General features: G+C 42.0%; 1 pseudogene; it reads right to left on the bottom strand.

Moving 5' to 3' along the window:
- The window catches only part of LOC144784215 (uncharacterized), an 82590-nt pseudogene extending 58328 nt beyond the window's left edge, over positions 1-24262 (bottom strand).
- Positions 24263-24533: the final 271 nt, after the last annotated feature.

Genomic DNA, 24533 nt, shown 5'->3' with positions numbered 1-24533 from the left:
GCACGATTACTGACAAATTTATATCCAGACGAAGATGTTGTGCCTGAGAATATTTTTCAGAAACTTACTGAGAAAAAATCTGGAATATGTTTGATGCCAACTCTTGCAGAATGTGCCAAATTCAACAACAAAATGTTGCATTTAGAAAAGCAAGAGATTGTGAAACTGGAAGCTATTGACAGAGTAGAGCATATGGGATCAACAATTATTTTGTCTGAGAAACTGAAAACAAAATTGGATTTATTAGAGAAGAGTATATCTAAAACTGCGGGTTTTGAAAAGACTCTGAATGTGTGCTTGAACTGCCGTATAATTTTAAGAAGGAATTTACATGTTGAAAGAGGTCTGGTAAATGGATCAATGGGTAATGTTGTTGATTTTGTGAAATACAGAAATAGAGATGGAATTGAATTTTTAAAAATTAAATTTGATGGCATTGAGGAAGTACAGCTAATTGCTCGTTGTTCTGGTAGATTTTTGCTTGTAAAAGACTTATATGTTCGTCGTAAGCAGTTTCCTGTTTGCTTGGCATATGCGGTGACAATCCATAAATCGCAAGGTTTAAGTGTAGACTGTGCATTGGTGAATATTGGCAGTTCTGTGTTCAAGGAGGGTATGGCATATGTTGCATTGTCACGAGTTAGGACTTTATCGGGATTGTACTTGATTGAGTGTGATGTCACAAACATTTGTGCGGATCTAGATTGTGTTAAGGAATACAATAGGTTGAGAAGAGAGTATGCGCCACATTTGCCTCAGTATCCTTTGTTTGAGAAACGTGTGGTAGGCCGGAAACGAAGAAATGTGACCAATACTGGGGAGGTTGTAGCAAAAAGACGAAAAGTCGATGAACCTGAAATTATAAGCAGAAACAAAAAGGATTCTGTTGAAGATGTTGTTGGTTTTCAATTTGAAAACAGTTCTGGTGTCAACTGCTATGCTAATGTAGTGGTTAATGTTTTGTTTTCTCTAGAAAATGTAAAAGAAGAGATTGTGGTCAATTCTGATCAAAGATTTTGCAGTTTGTTAAATTCTGTGTTAGAGAAATGTAGCACTGATAGAACAAACATAGAAAGTGTGTCTGAAATTCGAAATCTGTTAGACAGATGTTCAGGCCAAACACAATTCTCTCAAAATAGTCAGCAAGATTGTCAGGAGTTTTTAATGTACATGCTTGATGTATTGCATGATGAAGGTGTAGATGTAGATCACCTGTTTGGGCGTTCTTATCAATGGCAGCATGACTGCGAGAACTGTAGGGTATCAAGTACTACTAGTGTAGACTCAGAAAGATTTATATATTTAACTTTGCCAGACAGTAAATCAGTCTCTTTTAATAAGCTAGTAAAAGCAGCTGATCACAACATGGAGTGTAGCCAATGTAAATCTGAAATGATGTCCACATTATTTATACGAACATATGGCCAGTATGTCATTTTAATGTTCCAACGATGTAGGCCTGATGGAACAAAATTGACAACTTTAATTAAAAATTTTGTGGCTTCACAGTTGTCAATATCAGGAAGGACTTTTGTAACTGTAGCAATTATATATCATGATGGTCCTTCAATAACATCAGGACATTATACAGCTTATTTAAAGTGTAGAAATGGCTGGTCATTCTGCAATGATTCTGTTTTAATTTTCAAAAAAAAATTGCCGTATGACCTTAAAAACTCTTACCTGGTGTTTTTAAAACCAAAATTTTAGGGAAAGAATCTCGGGATGTGCTCTGAGGAATTTCAAGAAGTTCTCATGGCTCCTACACGATTTGGCCTTGAGGATAAGTGTAGTACAGAGACATAACTTCTTACCATAACACTGGACTTTATGGAGAAATACGTGCACTTTGAATGAGTTCAGAAAAACTGTTTCTTTTTATAAGCTAATTGAAGCAGCCAATCAAAACATGGAATAGAGGGAATGTAAGTCTGCAATGCTGTCTACTGTTTTACATTGCTTTGTGATTAAAAGTGATGTAGAGAATTAAATAATTGTACTAGTCATAAAGGTAGTGTAAGTCTGCTTCATAGTAAGCAGTATCAGTGTGATAGGAAATGTAGAACATGATTGAGCAAGAAGGGGAAGATATTACTAGTCCAGGATTGTGTAAATGATCTTCAACATTTTAATTCTGAAAGTTGCGGAAATGCGAAAAGACGGGATTGGCTAACAAGAAATCCAAGAGTTATACATGGCTCTGACAAGATTTGGCCTTGTGGAAAATTGTGGTAGAGAGCAAGAAGTCATTTATTGTATGTAACATGTTTTTGAAAACGATGGAGGTTTTCTTTCAGAAAGTGGCGGGTTGAAAGTAATAACAGCACAACAGAGTGTAAGCTGTTCATAGGACATCCTTGGCCGTCATGGAAAGTAAGTTAACTTTAAGGAGTTCTGAATTCTGATTTGTAATGTTGTATGGGTTTTTTAAACACAATCATTTTGATTGTGTTTTTTTTTCCCCGCTGTTATATGATGAATACCTTCAAGTCACTGTTTTAGTGAAATTTGATACATTCTGAGAACAGCAAAAATAAACCATTTAACATGTATAATTAATTCTGTTCTGTTTGCATTTATGATGTACATGTAGAACTGTGTAGGAGGCATGGAGAAGGTGAGGCTTCTGTAAGTGTCAAAGTTGTTGCATACAGTGCTCATATTCTACGTAGTCTTTTATATTTCATTACTTTCACTGTTTCTGACTGATCTAAAAATTTTTTTTTAAAAAGAACAGTAAGTATAAGGGAAGGAAACAGACAGTTATGTTAAAAGAAACACAGCTATAGGGAATAAACTAGGGATACTGTTACCCGCAATCCTCTGCTGATGATGTCACTGAGCATGTCATGAATGATGTAATATGTGACATCATCAGCAGTGGATTACGGGTAATAGTATCTCTAGTTTACTCCCCTATAGCTGTCTTTCTTTTAACATAACTGTCTGTTTCCTTCCCTTATACTTACTGTTCTTTTTAAAAAAAAAAAAATTTGGTTCGCTTCCGGTTCGCGTACCGGGGAGCGAACTGGGAAGCGAATTAAGAGAAATAGAGGTTGGCACAGTTGCAAATATTGTACCAATTTTTTAATAACGGGGAGGTAGTTCTGAAAAGAACTTTTTTTTTATTGTTTTTGTTGTTTTATATTTTTTTTATTATTTTTCGGAACATTTTTTTACTTTTTTTGAATTTTTCTGAACAGTTTTATATTTTTTTTGTTTTTTTCGGAGGGGGCAACGAAAACGATTCATTGTAAAGGGCTCAACAGGAGCAAGAAAACAAAAAAAAAGAATTTATTGTTTGGGGAGTTTCGGACAAACATGAGCATGATTGTCAATAGCTCTGTTGATCAGAGTGATGCTACTTTCTCCGTAGCAAATGAATCCACTGCAATGTACGCAGACTTGTTTTACTTCACGAAATCTCGTTTGCATATTTGGCACCATCTCCCTGCCCTCTGGTCCCGTTACTTCCGGTACAACAGATCTTCTGGCCATAATAGGGAGATTATCTAGGTCGTCCTGTTCCTCTTCTTCCTCTTCTTGCTGAATTATAACTTTAGCAGGTGGTCCACTCTTCCTTGGATGTGGTGGAGGTGGTGGGGAAGCACCTGCTGAAGCTAGTAAAGAAGCCATTGCTCACTGGTAACAAAGGGTCTTTCTCTCACAATGATGAAAGTCAGAGTGAGGAAAGAAGGAGGGATTTTCACCATTTGGGAAAAAAAATAGTTCTCAACCAATGAAAAGTGTTCATTTTAGATCATATGACCTAGTCTTACATCATTAGGAAACCGAAAGTGAAATGAACCAATGAAAAGTGTTATTACCAAGTCACATGACCTGCTGTGTTTTCGTTACGCGCTTTGCAGGGCCTCCCGGTTTGCTTCCAGAAACCTGTGCTTTGCGACTCGGTAAGCGTACGAGTTCGCTAACGTAGCACGTCATATGACGTATCACGCGACAACGCGAAACGTCATGCGGACGGGAGGCGTCACGATGTTGTTTTCTAACGCGGCAGTTGCGGTAAAGAAACGTTTACCGGCTCGCGGTCTATTTCGCGGCATCAAGGTCAGCTAACGGGAAGCTTCCCGATTCGCGAAGCGGGAACGAAGAAAAAAAAATATTTTAAAAAAAAGTTATTAATAAACATATAAAATATATTTTTGGATTTAAAGAAGAATACATTTTACAGCTACAGATATTAGCTGTTAAAAAACCAATGAAATTCACTGAAAAAACCATAGGTTATAGACCATATATAGTTAGGAATTAGCATTTACAAAACCTTGAAAATTCACTGAAAAAACCATAGGTTATAGACCATATATAGTTAGGAATTAGCATTTAAAAAACCTTATTTTACTCACACAAAACCATTGAAATTCCATATATAGTTAGTTGCACTAACTATATATCGCGCACCCGCAATCCACTGCTGATGATGTCACATATTACATCATTCATGACATGGTCAGTGACATCACTGATGACATCACTGATGACATCTCAAATGACATCACTGATGACATCACTGATGACATCTCATTTGACATCAATGACCACATCACTGATGATATCATTCATGTGACAATACAATGCATCTCCTCACATTTTAATATAACCTCTGTTTCACCCAGTGTTAAATACAGAGTATAATTTTTGAAACCATTGACACACCAATAGTAGTTACTACATACGCACTCACTGATTCCTACGTCTACACACACCTTCACTCATTCACCCATACAATCATTCATACATACAATCACTCATCTTTACAACACTATCATATGCACTCATACACCTATACAGACACTCACACTCTGCCACTCATCCATGGAGTTACTCACACACCTAGTCAGTCCTGTAAAGAATCAATCACACTTCCATTTTCTTGTCTATACAGTTAAACATAGAGCACCTTACATTTTCAAAAATATACTAACACATACTTACCTTCTTATACAATCATTGATACAAGTACACATTGATCTGCACAGAGTCACACACCTCCCAGCCAGCCACACACACACTCAGTCTCCCATACAAATACTTGGACAATCAATCAGTAAACCATATAGTTAATCATATAGCTACTGATCAACACATGCAGCAGTTTACAGAACAACAGACATAATGATGCACAAATTAAGACAGTTTAGTCACTAACCCATGCACTCAGTGAGACACATTTAATCACTCACTCATACATTCAGTCATGCACCTACTAAATCCTTCGTCCAGACACTTACACATCCACTCAATCTTCAATATGTAAAACATATTTAAACTTTACAGAAACACACAGTCACTGGATGATGTCATCAGTGATGTCATCAGTGATGTCATTTGAGATGTCATCAGTGATGTCATCAGTGATGTCACTGACCATGTCATGAATGATGTAATATGTGACATCATCAGCAGTGGATTGCGGGTGCGCGATATATAGTTAGTGCAACTAACTATATATGGAATTTCAATGGTTTTGTGTGAGTAAAATAAGGTTTTTTAAATGCTAATTCCTAACTATATATGGTCTATAACCTATGGTTTTTTCAGTGAATTTTCAAGGTTTTGTAAATGCTAATTCCTAACTATATATGGTCTATAACCTATGGTTTTTTCAGTGAATATATATATATTCACTGAAAAAACCATAGGTTATAGACCATATATAGTTAGGAATTAGCATTTACAAAACCTTGAAAATTCACTGAAAAAACCATAGGTTATAGACCATATATAGTTAGGAATTAGCATTTAAAAAACCTTATTTTACTCACACAAAACCATTGAAATTCCATATATAGTTAGTTGCACTAACTATATATCGCGCACCCGCAATCCACTGCTGATGATGTCACATATTACATCATTCATGACATGGTCAGTGACATCACTGATGACATCACTGATGACATCTCATTTGACATCATTCTTGTGCTAATACGATAAACCTCTTCAGACTCTAATATAACCTTAGATGCACTCAGTGTATACAGACACTCACACACTGTCACTCATCCATGGAGTTACTCACACACCTAGTCAGTCATGCAAAGAAACAATCTCACCTCCATTTCTTCAACTATACAGTTATACACACCTTACTTATTCAAACATATACTAACACATATTTACTCTCTTATACAATCCCTGATACAAGTTCACAATGATCCATACAACCACTCACACATTCAGTGGCTCTCATGCACAGTTATTTATATATGCCAACTCTCACATGTACTGTGTTTTACATATGTACTTACTATGACATGTAGCATTGAGATATCCATTCACTCATCAATACACTCATGCACACAGTCAACTGCCCATGTAGCTGTTTCCACATGCACTCTTGAACTCATACACCTAGTGAATCAACTGCTCACACATCTATGCACAGAGTCACACACCTCCCAGCCACCCCCACACAAACTCAATCTCCCATACAAATACTTGGGCAACCAATCAATAACACATATAGCCTCTCGTATAGCTAATGATCAACACATGCAGCAGTTTACATCACAACAGACATAATGATGCACAAATTAAGACAGTTTAGTCACTAACCCATGCATTCAGTGAGACACATTTAATCACTCACTCATACAGTCAGTCACGCACCTACTAAATCCTTCATCCAGACACTTATACATCCACTCATTCTTCAATATGTAAGACATATTTTAACTTTACAGAAACATACAGTCACTGGATGTTGTCATCAGTGATGTCATCAGTGATGTCATTTGAGATGTCATCAGTGATGTCATCAGTGATGTCACTGACCATGTCATGAATGATGTAATATGTGACATCATCAGCAGTGGATTGCAGGTGCGCGATATATAGTTAGTGCAACTAACTATATATGGAATTTCAATGGTTTTGTGTGAGTAAAATAAGGTTTTTTAAATGCTAATTCCTAACTATATATGGTCTATAACCTATGGTTTTTTCAGTGAATTTTCAAGGTTTTGTAAATGCTAATTCCTAACTATATATGGTCTATAACCTATGGTTTTTTCAGTGAATTTCAATGGTTTTTTAATAGCAAATATCATAAGCTGTCGAATGTCAAGTACGTGGTAAGTGAAAACATTTTCGTGTTTATGCACACTGATCTGCTTTGAATGGTGCCCCCCCCCCTCATTTCTATTAGGAGTACTCTCTCTTTGCAGATAGTGAAAGGTAGTTAACGCAGGTCTTTGCCCCCATTGTAATCCGTCGTGCCTGCTTCTCTCTCCATTTGATTCATTGTTATCCAAGTATTTACTGTTTTAGAATTAGTTCTCTTTGGTTCATTCTCTATTTACAAACAAACACAGAGTCGCAATACTTTGTTTAGTCTTTGCAGATAACGAAAAATCGTGTAAAAAAAAAGAAAAAGAATCGAGCAAAATCAGTAGGCCACTAATGGGATCTCTTTTTGACCTCGCAAAAATAGAAACATTAGGAACAACCCCTCATGACAAATACAAAACTAGTGAGATGAACTGAACTCCACACAATGATGGCTGCAAAACAGCTCGGCTCCGCCACCCACCCCGCCCAAAATAACGATAAAGAACGGCTGCCATGATTGGTTGCGGAATGACCACGACGGAGCTACGAAATGGTGCTGCTCTCATGCTAACCCCAGCTTCAGTCTGAAACATCCAGAAACACTGTAGACTACCAATTCGATCAGTTCCGGTAGCGCCCCAATGTAACCCGGTAGAGAAGAACTAGCCCTCCCCTCTTTGACTGATGGTTCTTGTTGCCTGTCCCTTCTGTTGTCATTTAACAGAACTATTTAGCCTGCTGAAAGGGGTTGTGTTCCGACCGCTGGTTGGTGGAGACATTTTGACTATATTCTGTACCTGCGTTGTCGCGTAATGCGTCATATGACGCGCCGCGTTAGCGCATCCGGAAGTCATCCGGGGCGCGCAGCGCGTAACGTAAGCATAACAAGTCATGTGACTTGTTAATAAAACTTTTCATTGGTTCATTTTACTTTTCTTATTGTAATGATGAAAGGCTTGATCATATGACCTAAAAATTACGCTTTTCATTACTTCCGAACATTATTTTTTCTTAAATATATGTTATAATGTTCCAGGCTAATGTACTTTCCCGGAAATTTTACAACTGTCCTGCAAGTAAAATATATTCTTTTTTCGAGAAAAAGAGCGTTTCTTCGTCCCATGACGGAGCCGTTGAGCAAAAGAGGGTCGACCTGCTGTCTTAGTCGCCGATACGCCTGAATATGAGATTCTTATCGATCACTTTATGTTGCAGGAATAGAAAACACAACAGCCCTTGACCATTTATCTTTACTGCGTTCCTTCGTATTATACCTTTTACCCTTCATGTAATTGGTCTGCTTTATTTCACTTGCCTTTTAATGATTCTAAAACAGTGACTATTATTAAAAACTTTACCAATGTATATACTACTACCATGTTTTCTTTTAAAAACCTTTATTGTGAAAATTTCATTATACAAATACGAGCCTATAACCACGTGGGCCGGCCACGGAGCAAACTGTAATCGTATATGATGAATAGACATTTACACTGTAGAGGAACGTAACGGGCGGGCCATTAGGTTGCAAGAACTAAGGTGTCTAACAGTTACGGAATCGGTGGACGTACATTTTATAATTAAAATACGACAGGGCCAGTTACAATAAAATTATCTAGATATACATTTGCGGGCAAGTACCATGGGTGACGTTAATTCGAACTTTCAACAGTACAGTAATCAATAACACATCAGAACTTAATATCAATAGGGATGTCGAAATATTCAATCAATTCTCGTCCCCGCCCGCCATGTGCTTCAAAACTGCATACGTATCTCGTGATTTCAAGGTTCTGCAACCAGTACACAACAAGGAGTTACGAGTCCCATTTATTCTGGCGCCATTTTGGGCGAGGACGGGCAGGTCCAGGATATAGTCAAAATGTCTCTACCAACCATCGACTATGATGATGTTCATATGCTGTATTTATTAGAGTAACACTCAGATGTCCACATGAAATAAATTTGCCACAATCTAAACATGTCATTTTAATCTTTCCAAAGTTCTTCTAAATATTTGGGACCGTTTCCCTTGCCTCTGAAGCTCTCAGTGCCACTTCTTTGATGAATGTACTAGCAGGTCAGGGGTTCTCCTCCAAATCTCTCTTTTATGCAGCACTATAATTAATTGTTGCCACCTCTCCATATGACGATGCATGGTATAGTTACCACAACTATATTTTTTTTCGGTTCCTCTAGAGAGTTCATCGTGGCAGATGAAGCGTGTAACGTACCGGGCATTTACCTTTTTTTGCATGTACAGGAAAGGAAAAAAAAATCGAGCGTCCGAGTTCTAAGGTGTCCCAGGGCCATTTTAGTGGACCAGGCCCAAATCCAAAGAACAGGCCGCCATTTTGAGAGTCCTGTTGCAGCCGCCTGTCGCTGTAGCATCAAGAGCAGCCGAAACTCAGCTGAATGGCAACTGAAACGGTAAAGGGGCGCCCCACTACAGCAGACGAGCCAGGCCCAAATCCAAAGAACTGCTATCTCACAGGCTAATGGGGCGACCCACGCCGAGTTTCAGCATTGTAGGATGACCACACAAGTACAGCAACTTGCTAGACATCACCTCGGTGCCATCCGGATCTCGGCGCCCCACTGCAGATGAAGTGCCTCTCAACTATGAAACCACCACGGTGACATCCGGATCTTGGCGCGTTGTGCTGCCTTCGGCCTATTCGCACATCGGTCCGCTACTGACGCCATCTCACAGGCTAATGGGGTGACCCACGCCGAGTTTCAGCATTGTAGGATGACCACAGCAACTTGCTAGACATCACCTCAGTGCCATCCGAATCTTGGCATCTCAACGCCTAGTGGTATCTTCCATACAAAAAATATTGTTACGCTGCCTTTGGCCCCATTCGCACACCAGTCCGCAACTTAGACATCACCTCGGTGCCATCCGGATCTTGGCATCTCAGCGCCTTGTGGTGTCAGTCAGAAAATATTGTTGTGCTGCCTTCGGCCTATTCGCAAATCCAAAGAACTGCTATCTCACAGGCTAATGGGGCGACCCACGCCGAGTTTCAGCATTGTAGGATGACCACACAAGTACAGCAACTTGCTAGACATCACCTCGGTGCCATCCGGATCTCGGCGCCCCACTGCAGATGAAGTGCCTCTCAACTATGAAACCACCACGGTGACATCCGGATCTTGGCGCGTTGTGCTGCCTTCGGCCTATTCGCACATCGGTCCGCTACTGACGCCATCTCACAGGCTAATGGGGTGACCCACGCCGAGTTTCAGCATTGTAGGATGACCACACCAACTTGCTAGACATCACCTCAGTGCCATCCGAATCTTGGCATCTCAACGCCTAGTGGTATCTTCCATACAAAAAATATTGTTACGCTGCCTTTGGCCCCATTCGCACACCAGTCCGCAACTTAGACATCACCTCGGTGCCATCCGGATCTTGGCATCTCAGCGCCTTGTGGTGTCAGTCAGAAAATATTGTTGTGCTGCCTTCGGCCTATTCGCACATCGGTCCGCTACTGACGCCATCTCACAGGCCAACGGGGCGCCCCACGCCGACTTTCAGCATTGTAGGATGGCCACACCAGTACCACAACTTGCAAGACACCACCTCGGTGCCATCCGGATCTTGGCATCTCAGCGCCTTGTGGTCTCTTCTACACCGGAAATATAGTAGAAAATATTGTTGCGCTGCCTTTAGCCCCATTCACACATCAGTCCGCTACTGACACCATCTCACAGGCCAACGGGGCGCCCCACGCCGACTTTCAACATTGTAGGATGGCCACAGAAGTGCGACAACTTACTAGACACCACCTCGGTGCCATCCGGATCTTGGCGCGTTGTGCTGCCTTCGGCCTATTCGCACATCGGTCCGCTACTGACGCAAACTCACAGGCCAACGGGGCGCCCCACGCCGACTTTCAGCATTGTAGGATGGCCACACCAGTGCGGCAACTTCCTACACACCACCTCGGTGCCATCCGGATCTTCGCGCGTAGTGAAGCTGCAGCAGCTGCAAATAAGCTTCAGACAGTGTTACAACCGCTGCTCAGAACTCTCAACTATGACACCACCTCGATGCCATCCGGATCTTGGCGCGTTGTGTTGCCTTCGGCCTATTCGCACATCGGTCCGCTACTGACACCGCCTCACGTGCCAACGTATTTTCTCCACATTTTATACCCTATGCCGCATAACAGGTCATGTGACTTCTTTATAAAACTTTTCATTGGTTCATTTTACTTTTGGTTTCCTAATGATGGAAGGCTTGATCATATGACCTAAAAACAACACTTTTCATTGGATGAAAACTTTTTTTTCCCCCCAAACGATGAAAGCCCCACCTTGTTTCTGGATGTTTCAGACTGAAGCTGGCGTCACCATGAGAGCACCACCATCTCGTAGCTCCGTCGTGGTCATTCCGCGAGCAATCATGGCAGCCGCTCCCCACCAGAAGCCTGCAGGAGTCGGGGCCCCCAAAACTTTTGATGAATTCTCAAGGCGGAGGGGACGCTTTCGAGAATGGGGTCCAAGACCTAGCAGACAAGCGTCCGATTTCCAAGGTGTCCCAGGGCCATTTCAGTGGACCAGGCCCAAAAAGGAAACAGCCTGCCGCCATTTTGAGAGTCCTGTGGCAGCCGCCTATCGCTGCACCGCAAGAGTGGGCGCAACTCAGCTGAATGGCGGATTTTGACACAGTGGACCAAAAGCGGACGGAATGGCAACTGAAACGGTAAAGGGGCGCCCCACTACAACAGATGACACTCCACCTGGAGAGGCCCGTTCACGCCGCCTCCCCCGGGGCGCCCCACGCCGTTATTCGGAGCAGCATTGTAGGATACCAAAACCAGTGCGGCAACTTACTGGACATCACCTTGGTGCCATCGTTCTGCTGCCTTGGAACTATTCGCACAACAGTTTGCTACTGATGACCCACCCCCCGCGACGCCCCACGCCGTTATTTGCTGGGTGGCAACTTACTAGACATCACTTTTGTGTCATCTAGATTTCGGCGCGTTCTGCTGCCTTGGAACTATTCGCACAACAGTTTGCTACTGATCACCCACCCCCCGCGACGCCCCACGCCGGAAATCTGGACGTTGTGCTGCGTTGGGACTATTCGCACAGCCGACCGCTACTTCGTTGTTTTTCTCTAAAAATGTTTATATGTTATTACTATTTTTGTTTTCTTGTATATATTTATAAATTATTAAAGTTTTATAATCTTACTACTTTGTCGGAGTGCTATATATTTTTAATGTGACACATAATTGTAAAAACTTTGATGTACAAAGAGTCATCCCTGGAATCTTCCGCTTCACGCTCGGTCCCCTCCCCAATCACAATACAGGATGGTTTTCAGATAATAGCAACGCTTCTGCTGTGACGGATCTCATCGAGTGTGGGCCTTGATCTACTATAACTCCTTTGAAGACGGGTGATTCTTTACAGCTGTGGCCATAAACTACATCTGCAGGGCTAGCTGATAGCCTAGGACCGGCCTGGACAATCGGACACAGAGGAAAAGGAGTGTCAGAGGGTGCGGTAGTGAATAGGGCGAAAGGGAGGTGTCGGGCGGGCACAGGGTGTGATTCTCAGGGAAGAACAGCGCAGATGGGGGGAGGTTTATTACCCATGCATAAAACAGAGAGCGGGGGTGACCACTGCCTGGGGGAGATGCTTGCGAGGGTGGGGAGCCATGGTAAGGATCGACAGCGTTCACAGAGTGGATCTGGTCAAGGCATCTAAAATGGCTGCCGTGCACGACAAAAGTGTGGCATTTGAAAAAAGACAAGATGGCGCACACAATGTTTTTCATCAATTCCTGATTTCCTTCGAATCGAACGTTAACAGACGTTGGGGCATATTACCAAAGTTAAGCGATATTTATCCCTAACGATGCATTGCAAAGATTTTTTTACCGTCAGAAATTATCGCAGATAAACCTTGCTATTATCAAGGTTTATCGCAAATACGATAAAAAACGAGCGCAATGCATTAATGTCGCTGAAAACTCCGCGATATTCATGCATTACCGAGCTAATGCTCTTAGCCATGTTATCCACCTCCCATTGGATAACATGGCTAAGAACTGCTCAGGGCAGCTGTTACTTTTTGGAGATATTCGCGCTTATCTCGAATATTTCCAAAAGTTGATAATAGGAGATAGCGATGTTAGCGACTGTTTCCAGTCGCTAACATCTTGGCATGCCCACTTTGCATGTCATTAGTGATAAATATCACTCACATGCAAAGTGGGACCCAAGATGGTCGCTATCTCCTACTAGCCGTCGCTAACTGGTGTTAGCAACAGCTAGGTAATACACATATAATTTTATCTCCGCGAAGCGGAGCGCTGTTACAGATATATATCTTGTTTTTGAACGTTAATTTCTCAAAATGCACTGAAGCACATATATTGAGACATAGCAAAGGCACATCGGGCTACCAGTCCCTAATATTTTACCAAGTTTCGTGCAAATCCATTCAGCCGTTCGATTATTATTATTATTATTTTTTTTTGCCCCGCGGGGCCCTTTTAAAACCTCCACATCAAACCTAGGGGGTCAGCGAGGATCTACTATGCCCCCTTATGGTCATCAGCCGTTCGATTATTATTATTATTTTTTTTTTTGCCCCGCGGGGCCCTTTTAAAACCTCCACATCAAACCTAGGGGGTCAGCGAGGATCTACTATGCCCCCTTATGGTCATTTGCCCCTTCGCTTTGGCCTCCTCTTGTCTCTCGATCCTACCGAGAGACAAGATGGCGGCCGCTACGTACTGTTTGGAATGTTTACAGACACCGGAGAGCCAATCAGCTTCGCTTCGCAAAGCTCCGTAACGCGAAAAGTACGCGAAGCGGTGCGCTGTTACAGATATATATCTTTTTTTGAACGTTAATTTCTCAAAATCCACTGAAGCACATATATTGAGACCTAGCAAAGGCACATCGGGCTACCAGTCCCTACAATTTTGCCAAGTTTCGTGCAAATCCATTCAGCCGTTCGATTATTATTATTATTATTTTTTTTTGCCCCGCGGGGCCCTTTTAAAACCTCCACATCAAACCTAGGGGGTCAGCGAGGATCTACTATGCCCCCTTATAGTTATTTCCCCCTTTGTTTTGACCTCCTCTTGTCTCTCGATCCTACCGAGAGACAAGATGGCGGCCGCTACGGACTGTTTGGAATGTTGACAGACGCCGGAGAACCAATCAGCTTCGCTTCACAAAGCTCCGTTGCGCGAAAAGTACGCGTCCTGGGCCGCTGCCCAGTCCGCTGTTACAGATATATATCTTTTTTTAAACGTTAATTTCTCAAAATCCACTGGAGCACATATATTGAGACCTACAAAAGGCACATCGGGCTACCAGTCCCTACAATTTTGCCAAGTTTCGTGCAAATCCATTCAGCCGTTCGGGCTAAAAGTGAGGCCAACCGCCCTATGGAAAACTCAATGTTAAAAACACGTTTTGGGACCCCCCTTTTTTCTCGACCCCCCCTGGACGAAACCCCCCCCAATTTTCAGGGGCTGCTCAGAAACAAAATGTGCCATTTTCCTGAAAATTTCAGCCAATTCCGTCCACAAACGCCAAAGTTATTAGACATAGAATTTTCAAAAAACCCATAGAGAAAAAATCCTAACTATATATACCTACTGGCGACCGCCAGTAGGTAATATATATATATATATATATATATATATATTCACTGAAAAAACCATAGGTTTGACACCAGTTATAGTTAGCTGGAAATTTTACTGACATAACACCATTGAAATTCCCACGTTATAGTTAGTTGGACTCACTATAACTTGCGCGCCTGCAATGCACTGCTGATGACGTCACATATTACATCACTCATTTTGTTCCTTTTTAAATTAAATGTTTTAAGAGTTACCACTTTATTCCAATCAAGATGGCTTCAGGTGTGCCATACCTTTGTAATAAGTAGGACTGTTAGCGCTCTAGTTGTTCTTTAGAACACTCTGGGACATTCTGTCATTGGGCTATACTTGGGCTACATCTGGGTGATATTTGGGCTACATTTGGGCTCTTTTGTCTCTGGTGGCCATCTTGGGAGACTGCATGTCAGAATTTTTTAATGAAATAGAAGACAATTTGAGAAGTCACTCAAACTGTGCCATAATTTTTCTTTCTGCAGCACTAATAATACTTTCTATGGCATAATATGCCCCCTCATTTTGTTCCTTTTTAAATTAAATGTTTTAAGAGTTACCACTTTATTCCCATAACGATGGCTTCAGGTGTGCTATACCTTTGTAATAAGTAGGACTGTTAGCGCTCTAGTTGTTCTTTAGAACACTCTGGGACATTCTGTCATTGGGCTATACTTGGGCTACATCTGGGTGATATTTGGGCTACATTTGGGCTCTTTTGTCTCTGGTGGCCATCTTGGGAGACTGCATGTCAGAATTTTTTTAATGAAATACAAGACAATTTGAGAAGTCACTCAAACTGTGCCATAATTTTTCTTTCTGCAGCACTAATAATACTTTCTATGGCATAATATACCCCCTCATTTTGTTCCTTTTTAAATTAAATGTTTTAAGAGTTACCACTTTATTCCCATAACGATGGCTTCAGGTGTGCTATACCTTTGTCATAAGTAGGACTGTTAGCGCTCTAGTTGTTCTTTAGAACACTCTAGGAGGCTGCAGTAGAACACAAAGGAATCAACTGTCAGTCTCTGTCCTTGTTGGATGTACATGTTTTACTGAGAATGTCAGACTTCATTCTCACATGACTGAGAAAGATAATGTGAATTTACAGAAAATATGCTTTCAGTTTAGCTTATAGATCCTCTTCCAAACCACTGTGGGAAAATGATGAGATATTAGTTTTCTTTCAAGCATGATTCATGATATCACAGCAGAAGGCTTTTTCACATGGTAAAATCACCTCAGAACACACCACAATTCCTAAAATGAGTATGGTACCATCAACAAATGATTTATAATGTAACTAAAGTCCTAAAACCCTCTATTAACTACAATGGTTTTTAATGAGGTGCTATCATGAATATTGGTCCCAAGATGGCTGCCAACACTTCTTGGATGAAGTGCAGACAATCCAATCAGATCTCCGCCCAGATATATATATTTTTTTGAACCTAAATTACTCAAAATTCACTGGAGCACATATCTTGAGACATAGCAAAGGCACATCGGGCTACCAGTCCCTACAATTTTGCCAAGTTTTGTGAAAATCCATTCAGAGTCCAACCGCCCTATGGAAATTAACAATGGGGAAGACATGTTTTGGGACCCCCTTTTATCTCGGCCCCCGCTTGACGAATCCCCCCCAAACTTTCAGGGAAGGAGCGAGGCAAATTTAAGGAAAATTACAGGCAGATTCCTCAACCGGCCCAAAGTTATTCCCAATAGAATGTTGCGGATTTCCTATAGAAAACAATCCTAACTATAACTACCTACTGGCGACCGCCAGTAGGTAATATATTCACTGAAAAAAACAGGTTTCACACAGGTTATCGTTAAAAATTAGCATTTAAAAAACCTTAGAAATTCACTGAAAAACCTTAGGTTTCACACACTTTATAGTTAGCTGGACATTTCACTCATACAAAACCATTGAAATTCCCCCGTTATAGTTAACTATAACTTGCGCGCCCGCAATGCACTGCTGATGATGTAACATATGACATCACTCATGACATGGTCAGTGACATCACTCATGACATCACTGATGACATCTCAAATGACATCACTGATGACATCACTGATGACATCATCCAGTGAATGTGTATCTTTATGAAAAAAAAATATTTTTTATATATTTATATCTAAAGGTCGATGGAAGAATAAATGGATATATAAGCGTCTAAATGGATGATTCTGTTTGTGTAAAATTGATTGGATAACTGATTGATTAAGTGTATTTTAGCGAATACATGTTTATGCGAGTAAAGTTTAAATACGTAAATATCTGTATCAGTGTCTCACTTTGTGTATAAGTGGCTGCATGGGTTGGTGACTAGCTACATGAGTGTTGATATGGATTATTAGTTGGTTATTAGAGTATCAGTATGAGTGTCTGTATGGTTTGGTGGGGGGTATTACTTACCGCATAGATGCATGAATGGGTGACTCACTGTTTTTATGTGTTTTGAAGACAGCATGTGTACAGGACTGTATGGGTGGATGAGTGTGTGTATGAGTGTGTGTTAGTGAGTGAATCACTGTCTCAATAGTATCTTTATGAGTAACTACATATGTTTTAAACTAGTATATGTGAGTATTGATGTATATAAGTGAGTATATGTGAGAGCAAGAGATTGTAAGTGTTCCTGTATAAATAAGTATGTGTTTCTATAAGTGATTGTTTAAGAGAGTAAGTACGTGTACGATTCTGTAGAAGTAAGTGTAGTGGTGGGTGTATAGCTGTATATGCAAATAAATGGATGTTTGATTTTATTTGCATGTGTCAGTTTGTGTGTGAGTAACGCTATAGAAGAGTGTCGGTGTGTAATAAGATGTATAGGTGTATGAGTACATATGATGAGTGAGTACATGTATGAGTGCCTATATAGAACTGTTAGTGAATGACTGGATGTGTATGTAGATTTTAGAATTACTGAATAGGTTGTTCTAACTGGAATTGGTATTTCCATTTAAAAAAAAAAATGTGTTTCTATTTTTGAATGTGTGTATCAAGGGTTATATTACGCTATTACGCTAAGAGGAGGTCTGCAAGGATGATGTCATCAGTGATGTCATCAGTGATGTCATTTGAGAAGTCATCAGTGATGTCATGAGTGATGTCACTGACCATGTCATGAGTGATGCAATATGTGACGTCATCAGCAGTGCATTGTGGGCACGAGAGTTATAGTTAACTATAACGGGGGAATTTCAATGGTTTTGTATGAGTGAAATGTCCAGCTAACTATAACACGTGTGAAACCTATGGTCTTTCAGTGAATTTCTAAGGTTTTTTTAAATGCTAATTTTTAACTATAACGTGGCTGAAACCTATGGTTTTTTCAGTGAATTTCAAAGGTTTTGAAAATGATAATTTTTAAATGTATTAATTGTTATATTGTTTTTTATACTGATTTACTACAATATTTTAAATTATTTATTTTTAGATATTTTATTTTTAAATTACATTACATATTTTTTATACAAATTGAAAAATAAATGTTTTTTAAAATATTGAAATTGTCATATATTTTTTTTTATTTATATATATTTTATATAGCAGGCAATGATATCCTATGGAAGGAAATTCAAGTTACTGTAACTATAATTAGAATTACTTTTCAGGATCAGTAGTGGGCTAAAAGATGCAGCACTGAGGTCTCTCCTGATAACAGGTGAGTACATCGCAATTCGTAGTTCAACTGATTTTAGAAGAATTTTTTAAAGTTCCAAAACTCCACACTTAGAAGAATTTCCAAGTAAAACATGTCAATGTTTGCCTATGGAAGGAAATTCAAGTTACTGTAACTACGATTAGAATTACTCTTCATTATCAGTAGTGGACTGAAAGATGCAGCACTGAGGTCTCTCTTGAAAACAGGTGAGTAAATCAGAATTCGTAGCTCGGCTGATTTTAGTGGAATTTTTTAAAGTTCCAAAACACCACACTTTGAAGAATTTCCAAGTAAACATGTCAATGTTAGCCTATGGAAGGAAATTCAAGTTACTGTAAGTATGGTTACATTTACTTTTCAGGGTCCGTCCTGGGCTCAAAGATGCAGCACTGATGTCTCTCGGCTTTTACAGGAATTTTTTAAACTTCCAAAACTCCACACTTAGAAAAATTTCCGTGTGAAACCAGTAAATGTTAGCCTGTGCACTGTTAACTCACTCTACCTTTTTATCTCTGTTGTGCCTCTGCTGTGACCCAGAGAAAGCCCTGAGACCGTGCCTGCTTATGTTCTTTGTGAAAAACGTTCTTAACGGTAGCAGCATCATCTTTTTGGTGTGTAGGAACGCACAGCTATGTCCACACGTGCTGTATACTAGGTGGTGCGAAGGCGAGAGGTGAAAATGTAAGATTGCACGTAATGACCAGCCCCTGCTCAAAGCAGGTAGTGCAAGAACAGAGAGGAGAACGACTCACCATCGATGACAGCCCAAAACCAAGACTTGCAAAGGGTGGAGCAACTATCCCAAGAATCAGGATGGATAAGAGTTTAGTCTTACATCGTTGTGAAATATGGAGAAAGTCAGAAAAGGAGCGAGGTACAAGAAGGATGTTCCTCAGATGAGAGATTGAATGGACAACATTTTGAACAAAGGGATATTCTATGAAACTGTGGATGATAGTGGAGGTTCTGGAAAGCTGTGGAGGATGTATGCAACATTAGGAGCTTGTATGCAGCGTGGAAGTAATATTCTGTGAATTGTAAAGAGTGTAACAATTCTGTAGGTTGCTGAAGGATAGGAGCCAAGTTCTGTAGTGTCAAAGTACATGAGCGACTTCTGTCTTGTTTTAAAAGATGTGAGAGGAGTTATTTGGATTTGTGAGGAATAGAAGCAAGGTTTATGGAACTCGGAAGGATTGAAGAGGAGCTCAAGAAAGCTGCTAACGGTGTTCTGTGGAGTTGCGAGGGATGGGGGGAATACTGTGCAACTGTTAAGGAAACTGAACAAATGGAGGTGACTCAAGAGCCGTAAAAGGCAGCAGATGTGGGAAAACAGAAGACATTCTGCAAATTAGTTAGGGGGAGTTATGCATAGTTGTAAAAAATGGGAGGAAATGTCTGTATATTTTGAAGGTGTAGATTTGTGATGGATGGGAAGTATGCTCTACACTTTTGAAGGATGGGGAAGTGCTATGAAGTTGAGAAGGGGTAGAAAGAGTTTGTGAGGATGCGAGAGCAGTTCTGCAGATTTTGAAACATGCAACAGTTCTGTATAGGTGTGAAGAATAGGAGGTAGGAGATAGAGTGTGGCACGCTAACCCCTGGGGGCATCTTGGTGCCGAGTACCAGAGGTGGTACTCACTTACTTTATCGACTTCGGAAGGATGAAGGGCTGAGTGGTCACGCCGGTATTGAAACCTGTGACAAGGAGGTCAAAGGGACATTCCTGACCTGGTCAGAAGATAACCGAGAGAAGCAAGAGTGGCAACTACTTGACCCGAAGGAGGTCAGCAAGGGAAGCATTGAGATGCTGTTCAAAGTAGCACTGTATCTTCCTGGCCTGACAGGGTGGGTGAGCTGGTGAACTCAGCAGTGCTGCTGAGATCCCGAGGCTGAAGCGGAAATGTAACAGCGCCAGCACTTGTTGTCCCAGGGGGTCTGAGCGCTATTGAGAGGTGCCTGTAGTCACCGATTCAAAGTAGTGTGTCACTGCAGTGAAGAACGAAAGAACTGGAAGCACCCAGTGTCTGACAACACCAGCCCATTTAAAGCAGGCAAACAAGGGATATCAGTGCAAACCGGCAATATCACTCAGTGACTCCAGGGCTCACTGTGGCCTGCAGATCACAAGACTGAATCCAGCAATATCACTCTGACTTCAGCGATCACTGTGGCCTGGAGATCATGACACTGAATCCACCAATGTCACTCGATGACTTCAGCGATCACTGTGGCGGGAGTGCAGATCACGAGACTGAATCTGGCAATATCACTCAGTGACTCCAGCGCTCACTGTGGCCTGCAGATCACAAGACTGAATCCAGCAATATCACTCTGACTTCAGGGCTCGCTGTAGCCTGCAGATCATGAGACTGAATCCACCAATGTCACTCGATGACTTCAGCGATCACTGTGGCGGGAGTGCAGATCACGAGACTGAATCTGGCAATAGCACTCAGTGACTTCAGGGCTCACTGTGGTCTGCAGATGTCGAGCCTGAATCTGGCAATGACCGTCTCAGCCCTTCATCCTTCCATTGTAAATAGGCTGGGAATCATTACATCTGGTTACGGTATGTCTTGATACTGTCACAAAGCTCACTTTGAGGGGCACTACTCTGACAGAGGCCCGTGTTTGCCAGAGCACCAGAGGAGAGCGTGTCCGCATCAGAGGAGAGGTGTCCGCAGCAGAAGTCAGGACAGGTTTAGGACAGAGCTAGCGAGCTATGGGGTGGGCTCACAGATGTAGTTTAACGATGCCATCATCTGAGCTTGTTACCACAAACTTCGAGCTGAACTGTAAGCAAGTGACAGCACTCTGATGCTTCTGGGGGCCCTGCGGTGTCTGTAAGCACTGTTCTGTCTTTATATCCCAGATCTTCACAGTGGAGTCGGCATTTCCTGAGACAAGGGTGTTGTCCCACAGCTCCATCCCACTGGTCAGGGACTGATGACCCATAGGCGTGTGCAAACAATTTCCACTTTACACTTTACACATCCCAGACATGGATAGAGGTGTCCAAGGAGCCGCTCACAATATGCTCCCCATCAAACTGTAAGGAGTAGTCTCTGTTGGTGTGTCCTTGCAGAGTGTGAATGCAAGTCTCCGTCTCCGGGTCCCAGACCTTCACAGTGTAATCATAAGCACCGCTGACCACCTTCTTGCCATCATACTGCAGACAGCGAACAGCAGCCACATGACCCATAAGTACATGCAGTTTAAGAGACAAGGGTACCCCATAAATTAAACCTGGGGTTGAGGGATTTTGTAGAAAAAACAATGGGTTGGGGTGGCCTAAAAAGGTCCTATATAGTAAGGTCTACTTATGTTTATTGAATCATTAAACATAAGTAGACCTTACCACCTCAACCCATTGTTTTTTCTACAAAATCCCCCATAATTACATGCAGACACTGTCCAGTCTCAATGTCCCAGAGCTGCTGGGTGGCATCACGTGAGCCGCTAACAACCCTGCTTGCGTGGAGGTACATACAGAGCACTGTGGATGTATGCTCGTACAGGGTGTGGATGCACTCACCAGAGTCTGCATTTCAGACCTTCAGCGTCCTGCCTGTGGAGCCACTAATCACTATATTATCTCTCATCTGAGCGGACCAGACGCCGCCTGTGTGCCCCACCAATGTATGAACACACTCTCCTGTGATAGCAGACCACACCTTTAGCATGTTGTCATCAGACCCGCTAACTATCCGGTTCCCACAGAACTGAAGACAAGTTATGACGTGATCATCATGTCCCTTTAGCACCTTAGGGGGCCTGATGTCCCCGCTTCGCCAGTTCATATCTATCTTATGCTGCCTCATGAAACCACATTTCCATGCACTGTACATGAAACCAGATGTCAGCATCCTCCGCCGTCTCAGTTTGAGGGGCTCATCAATTCCTTCATCTCTACATTTTTCCCACCATAGCAAATTGTCCTCAGCCAGGATCCTCCAGTAGCGGCAGGTCTGAGCGGCTCGCAGAAGGTCCCGGGGCTCTAAGAAGGATAGTACGTACAGGGCAAGCTCTTTGGGTAGTAAAGAGATTAAATCCAATGCGATAGCGAAACATATGGAGAAAGAACATGAAAGTCGGTGAAAATGTCTCAAATTCTGGGTCATAGACCAAGTGCCATTAAGTTTCATATTCATTAGAGAGCCTCCTGTTTTCATATCATCATCATTATAAACGTGTGCAAATATAATAATAAACATGTGTGCTGCAAACAAAAAGTAAATACAATGTTTACAAATCATCGGCTTGCTGACTGTAATGGCGTCTAATACATAAAGAAAAAACATAAATAGTGTATGGTATATGATCACCTTGTTGTGTGGCATCTTAAGTTCATTTGTGCCAAAAAATAAAAGTAATAATGAATTAGTGTGAAATTTTATCAAAAAAGTCTCAGGGTGAGCCGCGAACTCTTGTCAGTAGCTGAAACCCACGGCAAAAGATGCACGTACTGGTTGAGCTACGCCCCCGTTCACATGAAAAGCAGTCAGATAGGCAATATAGACCGTTTACAAGCATGCCACCCAAGTGGGTACAGCCGATATGAGTAAATACCTAAACATACCAGTGGACTTCTCAGTAAACACATGATTGATAAGCCCAAGTGGGCCATAATAAAAACGTATAAAAAATAGCCTACCATGTGACACTGTCTGGATATTTAGACATATAACAATAATCAAATACACTACTGATCGAGATTTGGCTAGCTAGCAGCTTATTTGACCCTAGTGGGCAAAAATAACCAGTGTACTAAATGCCTAATGCAGGATCATTTACAAATTAATAACAATGTACAAATGATATATTGTTTCGGCCTCAGGGGCCAGTATTTGCATAACATTGTAAATCACGTTGGAACTGTGGCTCGATGACTTGCATCATATACTTGATATGAGATGGTTCACAGCGATCGATGAGCTCATCCAATGATAGCCACCTCTCAGGACCGGTCCACTTTTGAAAGGTTCGCAGCCAGTCCTGCAGCTCTGCTGGAGGGCCGATGGAAGGGATTCGTTGACGCTGATGCCCATGGTGGATGGCATTTCGCTGGTCCCCAAACGTTGTGGCACTCTTTATGCATTGTGCTAATGACCTAAAACTGATGTACTCTGAGCCTTTTCATAACTTCTTTCCAGGAGATAGGGCTCTCACATCGACACCATTCTCACACGTTCGTTTCATATTGGGCCGAACATGACGAATGAGGTTTCCCTCCTCAGTACGCTCCAGATAATCAATCCAGCACTCATCCATCATATAATAGAAGTAGACGTCACTGCCATCCTCTCCATATTAGCTCTCTTCCTCCCCTTCATCCTCTCTTCGCGCGCCACAGCGGTCAGACTCTTCCGACTCATCCTCCTCTTCCTCCCCCCAAACGGCCTGAATCTCTGACTCTTCTTCCTCCTCTCTGCCCGCGTCTCTGGAATGTTTCTGAGACACGTTGCCATTCAAAGCATCTCCTGCAGAACTGGATGGCTTTGGCTGTGTGTTGTTGTGCGAGCAGCTACCCCTGCCAGTATCACCACTGCACTGCCTCTTCAAGGAACGTCAGGTGGTCACTGGTAATTTCCAGAATGCGGGTGGTAATCCACTTCACATGCAGGAGATCTTCTAAGGAGTTGAACCCCTTCAGGTCCTCTCTCTTCCTCACGATGCCCCGGGCTCTCCCCCTGCCGATACACCTCAGCGCCCCCTCCAGCTCCTTGACGACCACTCGGTTGATGTCCATCGCGCTCCTCTGCTGCGGCTCCGGATCTTCGATGCTCTCTCTACCTGGGGATCTACTCCGACCGCAGCCAGGAAACTCCGAGGACCTACAGGCCTCCATGCGTCTTTATTATTTTGTTTTAATTGAGCCTAAGTATGCCGAGTTGGAATCCCCATGTAAAAAAATATATATATATGCACATTTTTTTTTATTGGCAGGGTACGCGCACCTACGCGAACCCCGCGATTTAAAAAAATATATATATATTTTGGCCTTGGGGGTCCTAGTGGGACCCCCTGAGCAGGCCTAGGGGGTCAGGGTGTTTCTACCCTGCCCCCTTCGCCTGTTTCCACCTTTGTTTCCCTGCTTTCTTGTGCCTCAGTTTACCGAG

The sequence above is a fragment of the Lissotriton helveticus genome, chromosome 10, assembly GCF_964261635.1.
Source record: "Lissotriton helveticus chromosome 10, aLisHel1.1, whole genome shotgun sequence".
NCBI lineage: Eukaryota > Metazoa > Chordata > Amphibia > Caudata > Salamandridae > Lissotriton > Lissotriton helveticus.
The sequence above is the reverse complement of the archived record's forward strand: the minus strand, read 5'-3'. Positions and strand labels throughout refer to the sequence as shown.